The sequence below is a fragment of the Pogoniulus pusillus genome, chromosome 12, assembly GCF_015220805.1.
Source record: "Pogoniulus pusillus isolate bPogPus1 chromosome 12, bPogPus1.pri, whole genome shotgun sequence".
In the NCBI taxonomy this organism is placed as follows: domain Eukaryota; kingdom Metazoa; phylum Chordata; class Aves; order Piciformes; family Lybiidae; genus Pogoniulus; species Pogoniulus pusillus.
Window position 1 is genome coordinate 7209512 of NC_087275.1, and position 23163 is coordinate 7232674.

General features: G+C 43.2%; 1 long non-coding RNA gene across 6 annotated transcripts in view; it reads right to left on the reverse strand.

The window, feature by feature from the left end:
- The window catches only part of LOC135179971 (uncharacterized), a 158660-nt gene that overhangs the window by 108923 nt on the left and 26574 nt on the right, over positions 1–23163 (reverse strand). For all 6 annotated transcript variants that reach the window (XR_010304213.1, XR_010304214.1, XR_010304216.1 and 3 more), the window contains exons 3-4: positions 7694–7847; positions 4915–5004 (exon numbers count right to left, since the gene is read on the reverse strand). This is a non-coding gene — a long non-coding RNA (uncharacterized LOC135179971). The remainder of the gene's footprint in view (positions 1–4914; positions 5005–7693; positions 7848–23163) is intronic.

A 23163-nucleotide genomic window follows, 5' to 3' on the forward strand; every position in this document is an offset into this window, starting at 1 on the left:
TGATTGTGGGAAGGTTGTTGGGGTCTCTGCCCAGCAGCAGTGCTCCCAATGTGGGGGCATATGTGGAAGGGGCACACTGAGTCAGTTTCTTTAAGAGGGCTGGCTTCATGCGGACATCATCAGGGTCCGAGGGCCTCTGGTCGGCTCCATAAATTATCTCTTGAACCGCCATTTGCCTCAGGTATGAGATCCCCTGTTCCATATCTGTCCATCTAAGGGGATGGAAAATCATGTCATCCTTAGTCGGGTACCTGTACCTCACAGCTATCAGAAGCCTGGCCCAAAGTGAGTGGGTACCATCGAGCCTTCCCAGCTCCTTATCCACACCTCCATCCCTCGACAAGGATCCCAGCTGCTTCGCCTCCCTGTGATCTAGGTCCACTGTTTCTGCTCCTGCATCCCAGCATTTCAAAAGCCAGGCTAAAAGGGACTGTCCGTTTGCCCTTGCATACTCCTGCCTTATGTGCCTGATTTCCTTTCTGGGCGTGGAGCTGATAAGGATCACTCCATTATCAGGTCCATTTCCAGCTGGTTGCTGTTGCTGGGGGGTGCTGGTTCCCGAAGAGGTCCCTTGCCCTGGATCGGTATCTGCGGGAGGGTTTTGATTTGATCTTGCTGGCCGCGTCGTAATTGGCGCCAGGTGAAGGGGGCTGGGCTGGGGGGGCAGGGTCCGGGGGGCTGCCCTGGGCGGGACCGGAGGCGGAGTTCGGGGCGGAGTCGCGCTAGGGGCGGTGCCTGCGCTGGCCGGAACGGCCTGACCTGTCGCCCATCCCCCGCAACTGCAGCTCGGGCAGTGAGGACCACCCCTCCCCCTAAGCACCCTAATGGCGGCGCCCACTCGATATTTCCACGTGTCCCAGTTCACCGCTATCTTATTAATTCCCAAACCCAAATTTACACACAGTGAAATAACAGCTATCCAGTACCATTTTTCCCCCAAAATATCTGGAGCTTCTGTGCTCCAATGCATATACTCAGATTGATTCCATGTTCCAGAAACATTTCTAAACACAGTGATATTACTAACAGAATTCAGGAAATAGGCATAGACTCGGGCAGGCAAATGCTTAGAATATTCCCAGAGCATATCAATGACAATCCAGAAGACATGGTAACTTATAAACTTTAACAGCCAGCCCCACAACAGCCATGCAAATGCGTTAATGATTAAGACTTTCAGAATATCCATTTTTTAACTTCCAAATCTTCTCTGAAAGAATTCTTTCTACCTAGCCCCACGTTGGGCGCCAAATAAATTGTCTTGGGTTCAAATGCAAGTTCCCAGAGACTCTTATAAATTTGGTAGACCCAATGACAATTTATAGAATTTATAGAGTTTATAGAGTGCCCTCCCCTCCTCCCCCTCCTTTCCCCAAAAGACAGGGAGAGAGATAAAAGGTAGGGACACCCCAATAAATCAATCTCACTCGATTTGGAAGTTAAAAAGGAAAAGTTTAACAATAACTTAGAAAAAAAGGGATTGGAGGTAGGGGAGTTTACAAAGGATGAGGAAGGGAAAACAGCAAAATACAAAACAGGGATGGATACAACCCGAGTAGTGTGATGGTGTCTCTGCCTCGTGGCTGGTATGCAGTATCAGTGTGTGTGTGCGGTCATGAACGCAGGTAGTGAGCAAGAGGGCGAAAAGAGGAAGAGACAGGAGAACTCCTGTCTTTTATACCACAGGAAGTGGGGGGAGTGGGCTAACCATCACCTGGAGTGTGGCCCACCCCTGAGGAGGGGCCAAGACCCCTAGGGTCAGGTTCAGGGTCACTCCCCCAGGAGTGTTAACCCTATACAATGCCATTCTTGTGCACATTTTTGCCTACAGCTATCTGTATAAATTGTTCCTTAGCTAGTCATTTCAAGGAAATAGAAATTGGTTATATATCACATTGTCACTCACTATTGTGATAAAAAAGATGTGTTTTCTCATGGACAAAGATCCTGACTATTGCCTCAGTTACAGGACCTGGCCAAAACAACACAAAACGATATGAGGAGAGGCTGAGGGAGCTGGGGTTGCTTAGCCTTGAAAAGAGAAGGCTCAGGGCAGATCTCATTGCTGTCTGCAACCACCTGAAGGGAGGCTGTAGCCAGGTGGGGGTTGGTCTCTTCTGCCAGGCAACCAGCAACAGAACAAGAGGGCACAGTCTCAAGTTGTGCCAGGGGAAGTCTATGCTGGGTGTTAGGAGGAAGTTCTTGCCAGAGGGAGTGATTGGCATTGGAATGGGCTGCCCAGGGAGGTGGTGGAGTCACCGTCCCTGGAGGTGTTCAAGAAAAAAATGGATGAAGCACTTAGTGCCATGGTCTAGATGATTGGCTAGGGCTGGGTGCTAGGTTGGACTGGATGATCTTGGAGGTCTCTTCCAACCTGGTTGATTCCATGAAAAGAAGAGGATCCTACATAAAACACAGATGTGTAAACTTTAGAGAGGAGCTAGTTTATTTTTAAATAGTCCAGGGGTCTTAACGAGAAAGAATAGCACTGCAGTTCTAGTAGAGACCAGCCTGATTGGTAGAGTTGAAACAGAAAACAGAAATATTTCTTTCCTCCTGTACAAGACTTCTGATATTTTGGGATTAACAGATAAATTCTAGCTAGCTGCACTGCAGAAATTAGCACTCTCCCACTCTTCTTTGCCAGACATTACCATTATCACAAGAGAGTCAGGAGAAGCTGTCAGTGACAGAGTATTTGAGCTAAGACAGCATACATGTTTCCTCCTGTTAACATTGCTGAGAGGCAATAAACTTGTGGGCTAGAATGAAAAGCTGAGGCTAAAACTTAAGATTACCATGTCATGGTTTGCCAGTGCTCACAAATAGCAGCAGGTACACATGTTAGCTCCAAGCCACTTAGCAATAATGCAGAAGTATTACATGTATATTAAATGTTAGTCCAAATGCACAGCATTAACAAAGCACTAGCTCACATGAATAGAAAAGAATGCAACACCTTGGGATAACTATTCATCTAACAGCACTTGAGAGGCAGCAGAAGGGCTGACCCCTTGTTGAACTCACTCGACCAGGTCGTCAAAGAGGAAAGGCCAGAGAAAATGAGGAGGCAAAGGATTTATAACTGTTTTGAAGAGCTGATTCCTCTTTGGAGAATGAAAACAGTTACTGTTAAGAAATCACACTCAGATAAAGACCATTTCTACAGTTTATCAAGAAGCCCAGATTCCTAGGTTGCAAGGCAGAATCAAGACAGACTCAATTAAATAATTATGAATGTAGATATTTTGGTGGTGGTCATTGTTAGTGTGTTGTGGTCCCACCACTAAACAATGCTTTGAGGCACTGGTCAGCATTTTTGTCACTGGTTACGAACTTGAAAAGCAGCAGTGGATGGTTAAACTGCTCCAGGGATTTCCCACACCAAATAACAAGTGTATTTACATTGTGTGCCAGGATCAATGACAGCCCAGACCCCAGTGAGGTATGAGAAAGAAAAGTAAGAAAAGTGAAAATAGCCCTCTAGCCAGAAATGAACTGGGGTAAACATTCTTTTGATAGTACTTTTCATCCAGGAGTACCACCTCTGATATTACAAAGCCAATTCTCAAATTAGCCCTGCTTATATAAGGTTTGCTTCCTTACCTTGTGCAATTTAATCCAGAAAAAAAATTACTTGTCCTAACAGTCTACATTGCCCATGATAAAATTCCTCAACACCACTTCTCTCTTGACAATATATTGGTTCTGAGGAGTGACTTACACTCTTTTCTCATCCTAACAAGAAGTTCACAACCAAGTCTGCATTAGCTTCAAGATTAGGGCTGGTGATGGTCTCAATATTGGAGTTATAATTTCTTTATACTTTGGGGGATACACAGAGTATTACATATTTGTGTTATGCACTTGGCACATAGCTCCTTGAAAAGCATTTTTAAAGTGTTAAATGATTCCTTTGTTCTCAAGCAGATTTATCACCAGAGATAGATAACACAAGTGGTTTAGGAGTCCAGTTGTGTTTAGGTTCAACTTTCTAATCTGACTTGCTTTATTTTCCTCATGGGCAGCTCCAGCAGAGGTAATCAGGAACCTCAAAAGCTTTGTAGCAAATTCTATAGTTGCAGACATTCTGTGGTGATTTTCCAGCATTCTTTGGCCAAAAAAAATCTGCCATAACAGTTAAACTAAGGTATTGTATTCAGCAATACATTTGAGCAAATCCCAAGCACTATTATCACTGTTGACCAATAAAAATAAAACCTGCTCTCATCTCATTCAGAGTCTCAATTTAGTAGGAATTTCTTTTAGACTGTTTTTATATAGGGAACAGAGATTTGAAAGCATCCACTCCCTTGCAACCTATTTGGGTTTGACTGAAATGTACTTTCTCTTATCTGCAATAAAAGGTCACACACATTTATGATGCCAAGGGAGAGGTTTCTAGACTGAACATTAGATACAAGAGAATTTCATTGTAATTAAAAAAATACTGGCCCCATTCTTCAAGAAATTCCTCCAGTGGATGCCTGTGTTTCACAGTATTTCTGATGGTTAATACACAGTGACAGGGAAATGAGGTTTGAAGGTAAACAAATACCATGCAGAGGTTTGGTATGGAAAATGGCTAAGTCAGACAGCCAAAAGGCTCCTAACTACACTACAGAAAAAACAAGAGCAGATTGTTAGAAATGCTTTTGCCTCTCCTTCTATCAAAGGGCAATACAACTCCCAGAAATCTCTGTACTTGTCAGAGAATCACAACATCTCTTTTTCTGGGCAGAGCTTCATTGAATGTCCATTTAAAGTCAGTGAAGACATTTGCACTGATGTTCCTATGCATAGTTTATACATTCATCAGCTAGAGTTGGGGACTTTTATACCTATATTGTTACAGTCATAAGTATTTGTATACCTAACTACATACACATGCTTGTAATTGAAATACAGACTTACCATATTAAAAGGAAGGTTATCATTTACAAGCAGAGTTGATTGCCACTGGGTATTTGGTGGGGACAGGTCTCTGGATATAGCATCACCTTCCTGCAGGAGACAAGACAGTACATTGTGTGGAATGACTTGGTGACTGGCTACACTTTCTGGAGAGGGAGAGCTCATTTCACAGGAAAAAAGCTTGGCTTTAAATCAGTAAGAAACCTCTTTTAGTTCTATTTCAGTATCAATTGTCCCATAAGGAAAATCAGGCAGCATCTTTAAAAAAGCTGTAAAACAAATGGTTCTGGTGCCATCATTATTTTTTCTTTCTCTCAGGAGAGTTTAGTGCCACAGGCAGGAGCAATCAATAGACAAGAACACACATATTCCCCCTTTTATGTTTGAATTCTCCTCCTCCTAGTAGAGGATGTGAAGTCCTGCCATTGGCTAGGAGCTTGAGTCATCTCCTGAGAAGCCAAAAAAAGGAAAGGGGCCCTGAGCCTCCTCTTCTCCAGGCTAAACAACCCAAGCTCCCTCAGCCTCTCCTCACAGGGCTGTGCTCCAGGCACCTCCCCAGCTTCATTGTCTTTTCATGGACACATCCAGTATGTCAAGATCTCTCTTGAATTGAGGAGCCCAGAACTGGACACAGGACTCAAGATGTGGCCTGACAAGTGCTGAGGACAGGGGAAGAATAACCTCCCTTGTCCTACTGGCCACACTGTTCCTGATGCAGGCCAGGATGCCATTGGCTCTCTTGGCCACCTGGGCACACTGCTGGCTCATGTTCAGCTACTATCTACCAGTACCCCCAGGTCCCTTTCTTCCTGGCTGCTCTCCAGCCACTCTGTCCCCAGCCTGTAGTGCTGCTTGGGGTTATTGCAGCCAAAGTATAGAACCCTGCACTTAACCTTGTTAAATCTCATCCCATTGGCCTCTGCCCACCCATCCAGCCTGTCAAGGTCTCTCTACAGGGCTCTCCTACCCTCCAACAGATTCACACCTGCTCCTAGCTTTGTGTCATCTGCAAACTTACTGATGCTGGACTCAGTGTGTGTTCTTCCAGAAAATAGTTAAAATAGAATTTCAGTCTCTAATGAAATCTCATCCTTTCAATGGACATATAGGATAAGCTTAGAGGTCAAATTCTTAAAACTTAAGAAACTCTTAAACTCCCTTCTCTAAAAGTATCTTCAGTTCTTAAGTGCTTTTGTAAATAAATCTGCTTTCAGTACATGGGTCATATTCTTGCTGGTGCTTGGGACTGAACATGCTGATGAATCAGTGCCAAACTCTGAAACTAAACGGCTGCACAGCTGGGCCAGAGGGCTGAATTTCCAGCCCCCATGACAGGGAACTACTGCAATTCTGATCTATATGCACTCGATTCACCTGACTTGAAAATAATACCAAGGCTACTGGCAGATCTTTTGTAGCAACTTCCAGTGGTTACTAAAATATAAAAGTGAGCACCCAACTAAACACAGAACCCAAAAGCTGACAGATGATAGGAATATTTTTTTTCAAGCAAATCTTTGAGTAGTGAGTCCTGGAACATAAACTGCCTAGCCTGATTTTGTTGACTGACAGGTTTTAGTATTTGAGTAGGTAAAGAGCTGTGAAAATCCTTCACTTCATAAGCATTTTGAAAGTGACTTCTGACATATAAACTTTTGGCAGCAGTTTTCAAGAGGATCATCTACAATGACTGATCTAGTAGTTAGTGTGATGCAGGCATAGCACATTTAACAGTCACTGAGCTTCGGATATGACACAGTATGATCCTAATTGCAGCACTGCAAGGAAGACATAAAGGAGTTGCTCATGATGCTTGACATATATTTTATGATTATAAAAAAAGACAAAGGCTTTAACTGGTAAAATCAGGACATGGTACAATACATCTACTACATTTTACAGATGAGAAAATGTCATTTATTAGCATGACCAAGACTATTACAGAAGAAAAATAAGATGAATCCCAACTTATTTTTTTTCTTTTTAGATCTTAGGTCACATATATTCTATTCTTAAATGTCACTAAATTATTGCAGCATATTGTAGCTCAGGTTTTTCTACATGCTAAGAATTATTGAAGCTGAAGCAGTGAGATTTGGATTTTAGGACAAGCTCCCATGCCATGTCCAGCTTCAGTGATGTGAAGAATTGCTTCTGCTACCCGTTGGTTTACTGTGGCAGTGCACATGATTTATACCAGGAGAGACTTTGGCTCTGTGGTTTTAATTCAGTTCCACTGAACTCAATACTTTAATTTAGTTCCACTGAATTAAAGGCTTTTCACTTGAAGTACTCAACGCACATCAACTCAATGAGCTATTTTTGTCAGGAGTTTTGCAGCCTACCAAAAGGCTAATCGTACTGCCCCATAAAATTCTTCCTGGAAATACTATTTCTGAAGAGAATTTGGCAAGCCCTCCTAGCATATTCTGCACAGGTAGGCAGTGTCTGAGATCCAGAAAAGCTACCTTTGGCATTAAACCAATGAATGAAAGACATTTCAAATCTCATAGTCTCTTCTTTGATGAAGGTGTATCAGAAATTAATCATCTTTAAGAATTATGACTATTAATTTCTGTATGAATGTTATTTTTTTATTAGTAATATTCAACAATTAGAAAAATTCCCTGAGGTTCTTTGGATCTTTGGTCAACAGGAAGTAATTGCATAGAATTAAACAGTTTAAACAATCAGAGCTTGGAAAACAGTAACACAAAACCAGGAAAAATTCTAACTGTGCTTATGTAGTCTTGGCATTCACTCCAGTAGATGTACTCACAATGCTTTTGGTCCCTGAGTAGGTCTCCTGTATCAAAGACACTTTGAAACTCGTGATGTGATCCCAGGATAAAGCACAAATATTTCAGGCAGAGGGAAGAGACACTGCCAAGCTGGTGGGTGTGAGCTGCATACAGGTGGCTGCTTTTAACGAGCTGCAAACAAGGAGAGAAAGGCATGATGCAGAAAGGCAAGGTTTCTAAATAATCCGCCCCTTAAATACTTCAATTTGAAAATCAAACTGGCCAACAGGCACTAGCACCATTGTTCTGGCCAGTGAATTCAAAGCTTTGTGCCTCCTTTGACAACGTAGGCATGGTGAGGGCAGCACAAGACACCTGACTCATGGTTCTAAGGCCCCTAATACTCAAGGCTTTGTTCATCTGACTCACTCCTGGACCTCAGCATGACAGGAGAAGGAGGAGAGGCAGGGTTAAAGCTGCTTGGCAGGATTTATGCCCTACCAGGACAGAAGGTATTGCTGCACTATTTCTATACTTATGAAAACTGATAGTATGTTCTCTGATATGCAATTTAAAAACCAAACCCCAAAGCCCAAATATTTGTCTAGAGCAAGCCTTCAGGTTTCTTTTCCTGTCTCACTCCTAAGAAATTCACTATTTAAGCTTATGACTGTGTTCTGATCTTATGTGTTCTTCAGTTTTTCAGATGCCAGATTCATTAATCCTTTTAAGGCTTGCTGTTAATTTAGAGTCAGGCTGGTAGAACTGAAGGAAGTCATGGCGATAGATGAGTACAGACTTCATAACTTTCTGGTTTCTCTTATTTTTTTCATGCTTATGCTTACATATTTATTTGAGGATGAGCAAAAATTGTGAGCAATCGACTTTTCTGTTTGTCCTTTTATTTATTTTCTTCAATGCTCTTTCATTTGGTGCTGCAATTCCTCTCCATCACTGGGTTAGCCCAATAATTTAACGTATGTCACGTTTGTGTTTCTCTTTAAATGAGAAGTACTAATGTTAGGCTCTGAAGCAGTGTCTCCAGTGGTTGCTCTTTGCATAGACACTTCTGTTGTCTCTGCTAGTAGTCTCAAGGGCACTGTCTAGGGCTTGCTATTCTGCATGAACTGCATGTAGGAGGTACATGTACAATCCTCACAGTACATCTTCACAGGCTGGCCTAAGGGTCAGAAAGCAAGACATGGTTCACATTGATAAAGTTGCAACAGCATTTGAGTGCTAATGTGACTTCAGTTTTCTATTAGAGGATTAAAGCCTTGACCAGTGACCTACCAAACACAGCAACAGAGCAAGGTCAAACATAAACTACTTCAAAGGACAAATAACAGTGGAATAGTTGTTTTTCAGCCTGCTTAAAGTTAGGAGCTCAATTAAGAAATACCTAGTAGTGGTGTTAATTTGTAACGAATCTTTAAGGTCTCTGGAAAGAATCATTCACTTTGCACATGAAATGCACACTTAGTAATGCCCCAATCCTCCATGATGCCATTCCCCCCTTGAACTACAATGTAATACCTCTGGTGTGGTGAAGAGTTATGCAAAGGGTTATAACCCTCCTGGGGGAGTGGTCTTGACCCTCACACCAGGTCCTCCTGAATCCTCCCTGGGGGTAGGTCCGAGCCTTATTCCAGGTGTGGTGTTTAGCCCACTCCCATTTGCTATCCTGTCCTCTATAAAACCAGAGGAACTTCCTGTTTTGTTCTCTCTTGCCCTGCCTCCCTGCTTGACAGCATCACCCTCCTGTTCCTGATGCTCTTTGTGTTACCACATGGTCATCAATCCATGAGGTGGAAAACCTATTGCCATCAGTCTGGTTGTATATATATATATATAGTATCTTGTTTTCCCTTCACTATACCTCTTTGTAACTCCCCTACCTCAAATACCTTTTATTTATTGTTAAAGTTTTTTTTCTCTTTTGACTTCCAAATAGAAGTGAGGCTATTCATTTGGGTGTGTTTTACCTTTTCTTCTCTACATTTAATTCCTCTTCTTTGAAAAAGGTGGGGGAGAGGGAAAAACATCTTATAAATTGTTATATTTGAGTCTGGAAATTTAAACTAGAACTAAGATTAGTTAGCAGAAAGCTTTCTTGCTTCTATCTTTCCAGTCAGCTCTCCTCAGAACAAGTCTCCCTGCCATTTAATTTGACCTGAGATAACTTCTTGATTCACAGACTTGGAGACTTGCCCATGCTGCCTCCCAGTGCCCTTCCAGGGCAAGAGCCAGACATTCTTATGTACACCCTAACAAAATCAAGGCATAAGCAAATATAGCATGCACAGGCTGGAAGGCAGATGACCCTGGTACAGAGAGTGAGGAACCAGGACTCTAAAACATTCCCCTGGGTGCTCTGGCATCTGAGTTTAGGCTCAGCTATGTCCTTGGCTGTTGGAAGTGAGATTTCCACCCCAGAGTGCACAGGGAGGGTGCAGCTTGCCATTCTGAGAAAATGCAGGTAAAGAGCAGGAGTTAGGAATCTGAGCATTGTGTTTGGCTGAGAAAGGCAATACCTATGTGCTCTCTTGACTGGCAGGGGAGTGCACCAACCACAGGAGCAAGTGGGTTGTGTGTCTCTGTTAAAAGCTTCCCATAAGGAACATGAAGTCCTGGGAGGCTCTGTATCTGGGGAAAGGATGGTTCTGTGGTGCCTCTGGCCCAGATAAATGCTTCAGCCATTGCAGTCTAGGTTCAGATTAATGTTAAGATTATTTCATCTGTCAAGTTGTGCTGGGGGAGGTATAGGCTGGATGTTAGGAGGAAGTTCTTCACAGAGAGAGTGATTTGCCATTGGTAAGCTAAGCTGTAAATATAAAGCTTCATTCTAATTCCCAGCTTGACTGAGTCTAGTCTGGGTCATTTTCTTGGGTGGGAGGGTTGTGTAACACCCAAACCATCACAAATGTGCTGCTGAGGGAGGTGGTGGAGTCACTGTCCCTGGAGGTGTTCAAAAAAAGCCTGATTGAGGCACTTAGTGCCATGGTCTAGTTGATTGGCTAGGGCTGGGTGATAGGTTGGAGTGGATGACCTTGGAGGTCTCTTCCAACCTGGCTGATTCTATGATGTATGAAAATAAATACATTCAAATGCTCTTTATCATGCACATAAATTTCTGTTTCATTCTTGTATTGGTTCATACTAACTGACCCCAGCAGAAGGGACAAAGGACAGGGCCACAGCACCACCACCCACCCTATCCCCCACCCTGCAGGAGCAGTGCCAGCCAGATTGTATACTCTACACCATGCTACTACCATGCTTGCTGTGTGGCAGGAATGTGTTGGGCAGGTTTTATGGGACTTGAAGTACTTTCCATAGATTGTAAAGTTTCCTGTTCCAGGTTTCAGTGGTTTTCACTCAACTTCCAGGGCAGAGGTTGAACTTCCTTTTTTTCATTTGTGCATTCACAGTGGATTTGCATTCTGTCAGTTCTCCTGATGTTTCATAAAATGGGGTTTGGGGTTCTGTTTGCTCTATTTTGCATAGTCTGATGTCCCTACAATAGAGTAGTAAATTGTCCTTATCTCAACCAAGATTTCTGCCTCTCAGGTCCTTCTGCTCCCCATCTGTGTGTGGGGAACGGGGCTGGGGGGGAGCTTGTGAGAATGAACTGTGTTAACCCAGGACATTTAAATCCATATTAAGGGTTTATACAGAATCATAGAATCGACCAGGTTGGAAGAGACCTCCAAAATCATCCAGGCCAATCTAGCACTCAGCCCTGTCCAGTCATCTAGACCATGGCACTAAGTGCCTCATCCAGTCTTTTCTTCAACACCTCCAGGGACAGTGACTCCACCACCTCCCTGGGCAGCCCATTCCAATGCCAATCACTCTCTCTGGCAAGAATTTCCTCCTAGACCTCCCTCAGTACAACTTGAGACTGTGTCCCCTTCTTCTGTTGCTGGTTACCGGGAAGAAGAGACCAACCCTCACCTGGCTACAACCTCCCTTCAGATAGTTGTAGACAGCAATGAGATCACCCCTGAGCCTCCTCTTCTCCAGGCTAAGCAACCCAAGCTCCCTCAGCCTCTCCTCACAGGGCTGTGCTCCAGGTCCCTCACCAGCTTTGTCACCCTTCTCTGGACAAGTTCCAGCACTTCAACATCTCTCTTGAATTGAGGGGCCCAGAACTGGACACAGGACTCAAGATGTGGCCTGACCAGTGCTGAGTACAAGGAAAGAATAATCTCCCTTGTCCTGCTAGCCACACTTCCTTATCTGGACCAGGATGCCATTGGCTCTCCTGGCCACCTGAGCACACTGCTGGCTCATCTTCAGCTACTATCTACCAGTACCCCCAGGTCCCTTTCTTCCTGGCTGCTCTCCAGCCACTCTGTCCCCAGCCTGTAGTACTGCTTGGGGTTGTTGTGGCCAAAGTGCAGAACCCTGCACTTAACCTTGTTAAATCTCATCCCATTGGCCTCTGCCCAGCCCTCCAGCCTGGCAAGCTTATGTAAACCTGCTACGAGTGGAATACTGCACAATACATTATTTTCCAATGAAGTTTCTGATTACAAATCAAGGCTATTTGTGTAACAGCAGCAACAAGGACCCCCCCAGTCATGCATCACGCCACTGTGCAAACAAAATACAAAAAGATGGCCCCGCCTCAAATCAAATCCTGAATGAAGATGAGGATAGAGGAATCAAAACTATGAGCTTTAGGGAAAAATAAATTAATTAGAATGTTTCATATTGGTTTTCCATATATATTTTAAGCTGATTATGTTCCAATCCTTTGGAAGTCGCTAAAGAAAACAAATTTTAACATGGAGAAGGATTATTTTTATCCTTCAGGGTGTCCTATTAGTTTAAGCTGTATTTTAATCATCTTATTTACTCAGAATATCTTGAACATCAGGAAGTATTGTCATGTATCCCATTAAGCTCAGGATCCAGTGTGAGCATGCAGAAGCACATGGATAACCAAATCAAATTAAAGCGGTGAAGAAAGTTGCACAGAAGCTGCATAAATGAGATCTGTGTATCTGGAAGGCTCATGGGAAGGCTAAATAATTTCAAGATTGATTTAATGCAAAGGCACAAGCTGAAAGACTTTCCTCATTTTTGGTTTTCTGAAATGAGAGACTGTTGACTCATGGTATTTCCACAAATGGAGAAGAGTAAAAATGAAAAGAAAAAAAAAAAAGAAGAAAAAAATATTAATTAACCCCTATCTTTTTATTCAATACAGAGAACTGCAGAAGGATGATGATAGAGTCATAGAAAATCATACAGTTAATCAGGTTAGAAGAGACCTCCAAGATCATCCAGTCCAACGTAGCACCCAGCCCTAGACAATCAACCAGACCATGGCACTAAGTGCCTCAGACAGGCTTTCCTTCAACACCTCCAGGGACGGTGATTCCACCACCTCCCTGGGCAGCCCATTCCAATGCCAATCACTCTCTCTGACAACAACTTCCTCCCAACATCCAGCCTATTTCTCTCCTAGCACAACTTGAGACTGTGTCCCCTTGTTCTGTTGCTGGTTTCCTGGGACAAGAGACCAACACCACCTGGCTACAGCCTCCCTTCAGGTAGTTGTAGACAGCAATGAGGTCACCCCTGAGCCTCCTCTTCTACAGGCTGAACACCCCCAGCTCCCTCAGCCTCTCCTCACAGGGCTGTGTTCCAGGCCTGTCACCAGCTTCATCACCCTTCTCTGGACATGTTCCAGTATCTCAACATCTCTCTTGAATGATCTGCCATCGGAATGGGCTGCCCAGGGAGGTGGTGGAGTTGCTGTCCCTGGAGGTGTTCAAGAAAAGACTGGATGAGGCACTTAGCCAATCAACTACACCATGGCACTAGGGCTGGGTGACAGGTTGGATTGGCTGATCTTGGACATGTCTTCCAACCTGGCTGATTCTATGATGATAGTTTTTAAGCTCACATTTAAATCCTCAACAGTACAGTCCAGGAGAGAATGTTATAAGACTCAGGTGTATTGTTATACATAATAGCCTCTCCCCATTGGAATGGGCTGCCCAGGGAGGTGGTGGAGTTGCTGTCCCTGAAGGTGTTCAAAAAAAGCCTGGATGAGGCATTTAGTGCCATAGTCTAGGTGCCTGGCTATGGCTAGGTGATGGGTTGGACTGGATGATCTTGGAGGTCTGTTCCAACCTGGTTGATTCTATGATTCATCCTCCCATAACCAGGAGGATTACAAACCAGTGTCTACTCACATGCATGACATTGGCCTGACTCACCCAAAAAAAAGGAATATTTTGTTTTCAATTCTCTTTGCTTTCTGCCTGTCAGCCTGTCAAACAGCAACCATCTGTGACCATAAGGAAAACCAGTCCCCTGATCAAAGTACTGAAGTACTGTGAGCAGAGAAGTAATATCATCAAAACAATGATTAGGAAGGTTCCCATAACCTAACATGAACCACCTGTGAATTTTCTGGTTAAAAAGGAGAGTAGGAGTAGTTCAGCAGGTGCCTTTAGGCTAAGAGATCAGCACAGCTGAAAATAAATAATTGGTCCCTAGGAGTTCACATGACTGCAGTTTTTTTTAAGCAGTGCTGTCTTTTTCAGCAGGCTTTGCTACAGGATTAGCCATTTTCTAGGTTGTTATGGTATTGGTCTGTTGTTGACTGATTCTGTGCTGCTCTCAACACTACCTTCTATGAGATCCCAAAGCTGACAGGAAATAAGAGCTTTTCACCTTCCATTATGTTTCTGTTGTATCCAGAACACACTTTGTACTGAAACAAAAGATATTCCTCCCTATGCCAACATTCCAAATTACTATTTCCTGTATAGTGATATTTTCAAGTGGTAACACAAGCTGAGTATTCTGTAACTCAAATTACACCACTGATGTTCTCTAGCCTGGCAGAGAAAGAAAGAGGCACTCCAGGGTGCAATTCCCTACCATATGATACCTTTTGACTGCAGTGTAGTTGTTTACATTGTCTGCACATTACCCAGTGTGAAAACTGCAGACTATGAATTCCTCCTGTGCACTGTTCTGCCCCAAGGGAACAACCAGACCACAGGAAAATCAAACAAATGACGACAGTCCCAAGGCCAGGATGACCTTCTGCTTAGGCAGGATGAATGACTTGCACTTCTGAAACTCCATCTCAGGTGACCTGAGCAAATCAATTCCACCTTCCCATCACTTACTAAGGCTCCAGCATGACAATGTCTTTTGATCTACTGATAGTCTATACTACACCACTGCATTAATGCCACTTGCTTATTGGAGAGTGATTCATTATTATTAGAGGGAAACATAAAAATAAATATATTATCTATTTGGCAATAATTCTTCAGCAGAAGACCAGAGAGTTCCTCTGCTTAACTATATCCATATCACTTTTGGCATAGGATCTGTGTAAAAGGGGAGCACAAAGAAACATGTATGCAGATTGGAGTAGACCTGAGTATCCTAGAACCACACAGTTCAATGAAGACTTGGAAGCATCACTTTGGAAACAGCACATTGTACATCACCACAGGATTAGTTAATGTAACTCCTATGCTTATCCTACCTCATCCAGAAACAGTTCTGCACATTCAGTTCTGAGGATGGTTGAGACTTCTTTGCCACCTCTGTTTGGATACAAAGTTACCCTCTTCACATTAAAACAAATATTCAGTACTAGTGCCTATTATTTAGCATTTTTCTCAGCCATAACTACCTGCCTTTAAGCTAAGCATAACAAAACAAATCAGGCCTAGACAGCATGGGTTCATGAAAGGCAGGTCCTGCTTAACAAACCTTCTTCCTCTGTGTTCAGCACTGGTCAGGCCACACCTTGAGTACTGACCCAGTTCTGGGCTCCTCAATTCAAGAGAGATGTTGAGAGAGAGGGCTATAATGAGGTGGATATTGGTCTCTTCACAACCCACAACTACTAGGACAAAAGGAATTAACATCAAATTACACCAGATGAGGTTCAGGTTACACATTAGGAAAAAACTTCTATACCAAAAGGACTAGAAAAGACTGGAACAGATTGTTCCAGCAACTGTTTGAATCCTTGGGTGTATTTACAAGCTGTCTAGATATGGTGGTCAAGGATACGGTGTAGTAGTGGCCCCGGTAGAGTTAGATAGCAGTTGGACATGATGATCTTGAAGGTCTTTCCAACTATAGGGATTCTTTGATTCTGTAACTACTAGAAAGAGTCCAGTGGAGGGTTAAAAGATGATTAGGGGACTAGAACATCTCTCTTATGAGGAAAGTCTGGGCACAGAGAAGACTGAGAGGGAATCTTACCAATGCTATATAAGGGGCAGATGTCAAGAGGATGAGGCCAGTTTCTTTTTCAGTGATACCCAGAGATGACAGGACAAGGGACAACAGCCACAAAACCATAACACAGGAAGTTCCATCTCATGGAACACTGGGACAGGCTTACCCAGGAGGTTGTGGAGTCTCTGGAGATATTCAAAGCTCATCCAGATGTGTTCCTGTGCAACCTTCTAGGTGAACCTGATTTATCAGGGGGGTTGGACTAGATCACCTCCAGAGGTCCCTTGTAACCCCTAACATTCTGAGGTCAAACTCCTAACATTGAGACAATCTAACATTCTGAGATTCACAGCTGCTAATGATGCTTAGTTCAACAACAACAACAACAATGGAATTGGCTGATAGATATTATGATGTCATTTATGTCTTCCTTAGCCTGTATTGTTACAATTAATACTGCAAACAATAAGCAATTCTTAACTAATTTCTTTCTTTAATTGCATCCATAGGCCAAACCATAGCATTTCTTGTGTAAAGTACTACCCAGGCACTATAAACAAAACAAAGCAAACTCCTTCACACTTTGGTGGCCAGCAGCATATATCATTCTGAAAAGTATAACATATGGACCATAAACAAACACTAAAGAGTGTTTCTTTTCAGTCAAAAATCCCAGAAAATTTGCCTTGGATTTTCTAACCTGCAGTCTTAGATTCTTCTGGTACCACTCTACCTTATTTCTCCTTTTCAGTTGCACACAGTCAGAAGTGTTTCCCTAGTTTTGCCTTTTTTTCCTGTGTAGCTGAGAGTTGCAGAAAGCTCTAGGATCAAAATTTTTCAGAGATCAAATTGTCTTCCATATTTACAAAGTGTTCACTCCAAAGCCAAGATTAAGGTCTCAGGTAGGGCAGGTTTAGTGCCATGGTCTAGCTGATTGGATAAGACTGAGTGCTAGGTTGGACTGGATGATCTTGGAGGTCTCATCCAACTTGGTTGATTCTATGACTCTATGATTCCAAATGAGCTACTATTTCACCCTTACCTAAAAGCTGTTTCCTTTCATCTTTCTGAATACCTTTTTAACCAACACATCTCACACCTACACACCACAGTGGCATGGAAACAGAGCTGAAAGTTCTAGAATAACAAATATTCTGGGTTAGCAAACAATGCTGAAACTCATACAACTAGAGAATGCCTCCAAACTCAAACTACATCATCAAAATTGGATGCTGCACTGTTAAGAACCAAGGTCACTGCCAACTGTGGCTCTGCTCTGAGATCTAAATGTACACAACAAAGCAAACAACACTCCAAAGGCTTTGTAACACCAAGAGGTCAACTGGCCAACACAGTAATAAAGGACATCTAGTAACTTAGAAATACACTGCAGGATTTTTAGGAGAAGGAGTGCAAGTCTTTTCTTCAGTCTAGCATTTTACTGGTCCACTATTGGTAATGGAAAGGCAATTGAAGGCTTAATGTTCTCAAAGTAGTATCATGCTCCTCTGAGAAAATGTGAAGGTGGAGGGAGAAGGTTTCTTGCACAGGCTCGCTTTGACAGATCTGCTGTTCAATACAGTCTAGACAGGAAAGCAACTGCTTGCAAAATACACTACTACACATACACAAAAGGCACTACTATCTCCTGATAAAGTACAGTTATGCTGGAAAACCAGATGAGCACATACTAGACAAAACTGCAGACTGAAAAAGGACCAAGATGATTTTCCCAACGAGCTAAACTTGCATGTTGCCCTGTTGCAAGCTGCAATTAGAGTCTAAATTTCAGTACATACCACCACTATCTTTGTTGTACAGCTCTAATTACATTTCTCTCTTCTTTTTCCTGCTTAGTTTTTTTTTTTACTCCAGTCTTATCTTCCACTTAGCTTATTTCATTTTGCCGAGTTTTTGGGTGACTGTGAGGCACAGGCCTATATTCACCTGGAGTACTCCGTCCAGTCACCTTGAGTACTGTGTCCAGATCTGGGCTCCTCAATTCAAGAGAGATGTTGAGATACTGAAATGCATCCAGAGAAGGGTAATGAAGCTGGTGAAGAGCCTGGAGCACAGCCCTGTGAGGAGAGGCTGAGGGAGCTGGGGGTGTCTAGCCCGGAGAAGAGAAGGCTTGAGGGTGACCTCATTGCTGTCTACAACTACATGAAGGGAGGCTGCATCCAGGCAGGGATTGCTCTCTTGTCCCAGCCAACCAGCAACAGAACAAGGGGACACAGTCTCAAGTTGTGCTGGATGTTGGGAGGAAGTTTTTGCCAGAGAGAGTGATTTGCCATTGGAATGGGCTGCCCAGGGAGGTGGTGGAGTCGCCATCCCTGGAGGTGCTGAAGATAAGAGTGGATGAGGCACTTAGTGCCATGGTCTGGTTGATTGGGCAGGGCTGGGTGCTAGGTTGGACTGGATGATCTTGGAGGTCTCTTCCAACCTGGATTCTATGATTCCCCTGACTCCTGCAATTTTGTTGTATTTTGCCTCTCCCCTGTTCATCTAAGAAATAGTGATAGAACATGTGGCCTCCAACCAAGGCCAAACCACCACAAGTATGCATGGAACTACTAACTGCATGGGAGAATGTTAATCTTACTGTTGAATAGGTGTGTTTTCATCCCATTCTAATTTCCAAGATGCTGGTCATTAACAATTTACCTGTTAAGTGAAACCCTGGTGCCCTTTTCATTAGGTTACACAGGTGCAACATCAGTGCCCAGTTGGTCTGTATAAGTGAATTACATATTTTCTTGTACATTTTGCTTTCATACCCATGGCTAAATGAAGGGCAGGAAAAAAAGCTCTGAGGTCTCCCTGTTTCTGTGTATAAACAGATTGAGAAGTCTGTCATCTGCACATGTTACTGCAGCAGCCTTCCCTTTGTTGTCAAACTCAACTCGGATTCATTCCAAAATATCCTTGTCCAAACCTAATATCTGGCAGGACCTGCAGTTTCAGCCATGTCTCCCTGGCATTCATTTGCTGGGAGACAGCCTGAAAAGGGCAATGAATGACAGCCAAATTGATTATCAGTTCCAGTGAGTGAAGGTCAGTGAGTGTAACATCTGCTTTGCTGGTGCTTTCCTACATATTCATGCGTAACTTTCTGCTCATCCTGAGGTCACAAAAACTCATGGAAGGAACAGATCCCACTGGAACCCTCTGCTTCTACTGACATCCAATTTGTAAAATTTAGCTGACTGAAGGAGCTACATGAGTCAAAATTACTCTGGATTTACCTTTTTTTTTTTTTTTTTTAATGATGATGCAAAGATAAGGTGTGGCCTGACCAGTATTGCCTCCTCCCTGAGTACTGTGTCCAGTTCTGGGCTCCTCAAATCAAGAGAGATGTTGGGATACTGGAACATGTCCAGAGAAGGGCTATAAAGCTGGCAAGGGCCCCAGAACACAGCCCTGTGAGGAGAGGCTGAGGGAGCTGAGGGTGTTTACTGGAGATAAAAAGGCTCAGGGGTGACTTCATTGCTGTCTACAACTACTTGAAGGGAGACTGTAGCGAGGTGGGGGTTCCTCTCTTCTCCCAGACAAACAGCAACAGAACAAGGGGACATAGTCTCAAGTTGTGCTGGGGGGAGGCACAGGCGGATGTCAGGAGGAAATTCTTCCCAGAGAGAGTGACTTGCTCTTGGAATGAGCTGCCCAGGTATGTGGAGAAGTCACTGTCCCTGGAGGTGTTCAAGCAAAGCCTGGATGAGGCACTTAGTGCCATGGTCTAGTTGATTGGACAGGGCTTGGTGCTAGGTTGGACTGGATGATCTTAGAGGTCTCTTCCAATCTGGTTGATCCTATGAGGAGGATGCCAAGCATAGCATAGGAATATTTCTTCCGCCTTTTATTACACATACTGATTCACTAAGACAAGAAAAGCTCCCATTATTTCCATAGTTCTTTTCCCATAGACAAAAAAACCAAACCAACCAACCAAACCCCCTCCCAAAAAACCCCAAAAAAACCAAGAAATTGTGTTGATTTAGTCTGATTAATCTAGTGGGAGGGGAAAGTCCCAAACCACAACACAAACAAAAAAACAAACCTAATGAAAAAACAAATACACATCCTCCTCCCTAAAAACTTATATTAAAAACAGCCCCCAAAATGAGCTACCTGAAGCATTTTGGATCATCATGACCTATGAATTAACCTGGTTCTGTCATGGATTAGTGTGAAATACTGTCCCTATATCCCCCTATGCTTATAACACCCCAACTTCAGGATGCTAATTATAAGCCATACAACTGAATAACTGCTACAACAAATCTCAAATGCTGTTGCTATTTCACTGCTTCATCTGTCATGATCCAGGAGGATGACCTAGTGCCACCATGGAGAACTTAAAAAGAAGACTTTGGAATGCTGTTTTAAAAGGTTTACCACATTCTGAACTATGTGAATGAGTGCACATCTAAACTTTACATCTTGAAAAGATAATTTTGAGTTCAGAGAGATCAAATATAAATCAGTTTCAGAACACATTTTACAGAGGTCAGACTCTTTGCTCTGGAAATATGGAAACACAGGATACAGCAGGAATGAAACAATTTCTAACAAAAAGAAACAAACAACTCTGGATCATTTCTTTAGCTGACACTCATTACACTGATGCTTTGATTATTTTGCTTTCAAAAATTGTTTTCCTAGTCTGGGACAACATTCCTGAAGCTTTGTTCCCTTTAATAAACTCTGCCAAAGTCACTCAGTGCATCAGTACATTTGACACACCTCAAACACATGAGTTTTCATTATTCAACAGCCCAGACACGGATTGCTATACAGTGAGCAGGGGAGATGAAGTGTCATTTAGTACTGCTGTGTATTGGGCACATTTTCTACCACATTGCTGAAAAGTAGCTCAGCCTCCTCGGCATTCCAACTGTGGCAAGAAGCCCTTCCACATTATCACAGTATCACCAAGGTTGGAAGAGACCTCACAGATCATCAAGTCCAACCCTTTACCACAGAGCTCAAGGCCAGACCATGGCACCAAGTGCCACGTCCAATCCTGCCTTGAACAGCTCCAGGGACGGCGACTCCACCACCTCCCCGGGCAGCCCATTCCAGTGTCCAATGACTCTCTCAGTGAAGAACTTTCTCCTCACCTCCAGCCTAAATTTCCCCTGGCATAGCTTGAGGCTGTGTCCTCTTGTTCTGGTGCTGGCCACCTGAGAGAAGAGAGCAACCTCCCCCTGGTCACAATCTCCCCTCAGGTAGTTGTAGACAGCAATAAGGTCACCCCTGAGCCTCCTCTTCTCCAGGCTAACTAATCCCAGCTCCCTCAGCCTCTCCTCGTAGGGCTGTGCTCAAGGCCTCTCCCCAGCCTCGTCGCCCTTCTCTGGACATGCTCAAGCATCTCAATGTCCCTCCTAAACTGGGAGGCCCAGAACTGAACACAGTACTCAAGGTGTGGTCTACGCAGTGCAGACTACAGGGGCAGAATGACCTCCCTGCTCCTGCTGACCACACCATTCCTGATGCAGGCCAGGATGCCACTGGCTCTCTTGGCCACCTGGGCACACTGCTGGCTCATGTTCAGGTGGGTATGATCATTGTTAAAAGCAGGAAAGATTGCAGACTTTTTTACTATATGATTTTTTTCTAGAAGCTCTTTCTTCAGGTATCATTACATATTCTCATTCCATTTCATGCTTTCCCACTATTATTACTAAGCAGCAAAATTAGGGGAGATTTTGCTCATCAATACAGGAGATGAAATGCTTTAGGTTCTTGATGAAGACTAAAAGACATAAGACAAAACCATATGTTTGCTAACAGAAAGAGATGAGACAAAATCATATGTTTCTTAACTAAAACTCAGCATTTAACTGCTAGAAAATGTTCATACCTCCATTTGGCCTGAAAAAAAAAAGCCCACAGAAGTATATCTAAGTGCAATTAGAGTATCATAAAAACAGACTCTGGAAGGCATACAAAAAAAGCACACAGTAAGAGATGTTTAAGGCAATTCCAATACATAGGTTAGAAAAATCCTTTTCACAGAGGTTGGTGTAACTTATCTCATGCCTAAGGCAACAACAAAAGTAGAATCATAGAATCCAAGCCCCCAGGTAGTTGTAGACAGCAATGAGGTGACCACTCAAACTCCTCTTCTCCAGGCTAAACAACCTCAGCTCTCTCAGCCTGTCCTCATAGGGCTTCTGTTCCAGGCCTCTCACCAGCTTCATTGCCAGTTCTTCGCAGAGAGAGTGATTGGCATTGGAATGGGCTGCCCAGGGAGGTGGTGGAGTTGCCGTCCCTGGAGGCGCTCAAGAAAAGCCTGGATGAGGCACTTAGTGCCACAGTCTACTTGATCAAACAGGGCTGGGTGATGGGTATGGGTTTGGTTTTCAGGTTCATTTGTGTAAGTTTTTGAAATACAGCCTATTTTTTCTCTTAAGGTGTGGCAAAAAAATGAACTTTAATACATAAAGAAAAATTATTCTAAGATAAAGACCCTATTAAATCTAAAAGTCTTCAGTTGACTCATCTATATGTAGTGCATGAGATCAAACAATTTACCTTTTTTATGGCTAACCACCACTTTTGAGGGAATCTAAAAGGCCTTCATATGGTGTCTTTTAATAATTACCAGTAATGTGATGAAATTCATGTTTAAGGCTTATCTAAATTAGCTCATTAGCTTGCATGGATGTTTGAAAACCTCCAAAGACTGAAAACCACTCTGCTTTCATTATAGTACTGATACTGATCTCCCAGGCTGTGTCTACCATATTCATTACTCTTTGCATACATAGTACTGTATGGAGTATCACTTTGCTAAAACCAATTATAATGCAAATCCTATTTTTTTTCTTTCATTTACCACTCCTTGACAACAATCTTGTTTGGCTTAAATAACCATCTGGGAGCCATTTACACTGTGCATGAATGCTGCAGACTTTGTATAGTAAAAAAAATGTATATTTTCTTTCATCAGACAGCAACAATAAACAGCAAACATCAATCAGAAGAATGATTTCATTTCCTCTGCAACTAAGTTCTGAAGCCTCACTAACCTTTTCTGGATATGTTAATAGAATCATAGAATTAAGCAGGTTGGAGGAGACCTCCAAGATCATCCAGTCCAACCTAGCACCCAGCCCTAGCTAGTTAACCAGGCCATGGCACTAAGTGCCTCGTCCAGTCTTTTCTTGAACACCTCCTGGGATGGCGACTCCACCACTTCCCTGGGCAGCCCATTCCAATGCCAATCACTCTCTCTGGCAAGAGCTTCCTCCTAGCATCCAGCCTGTAC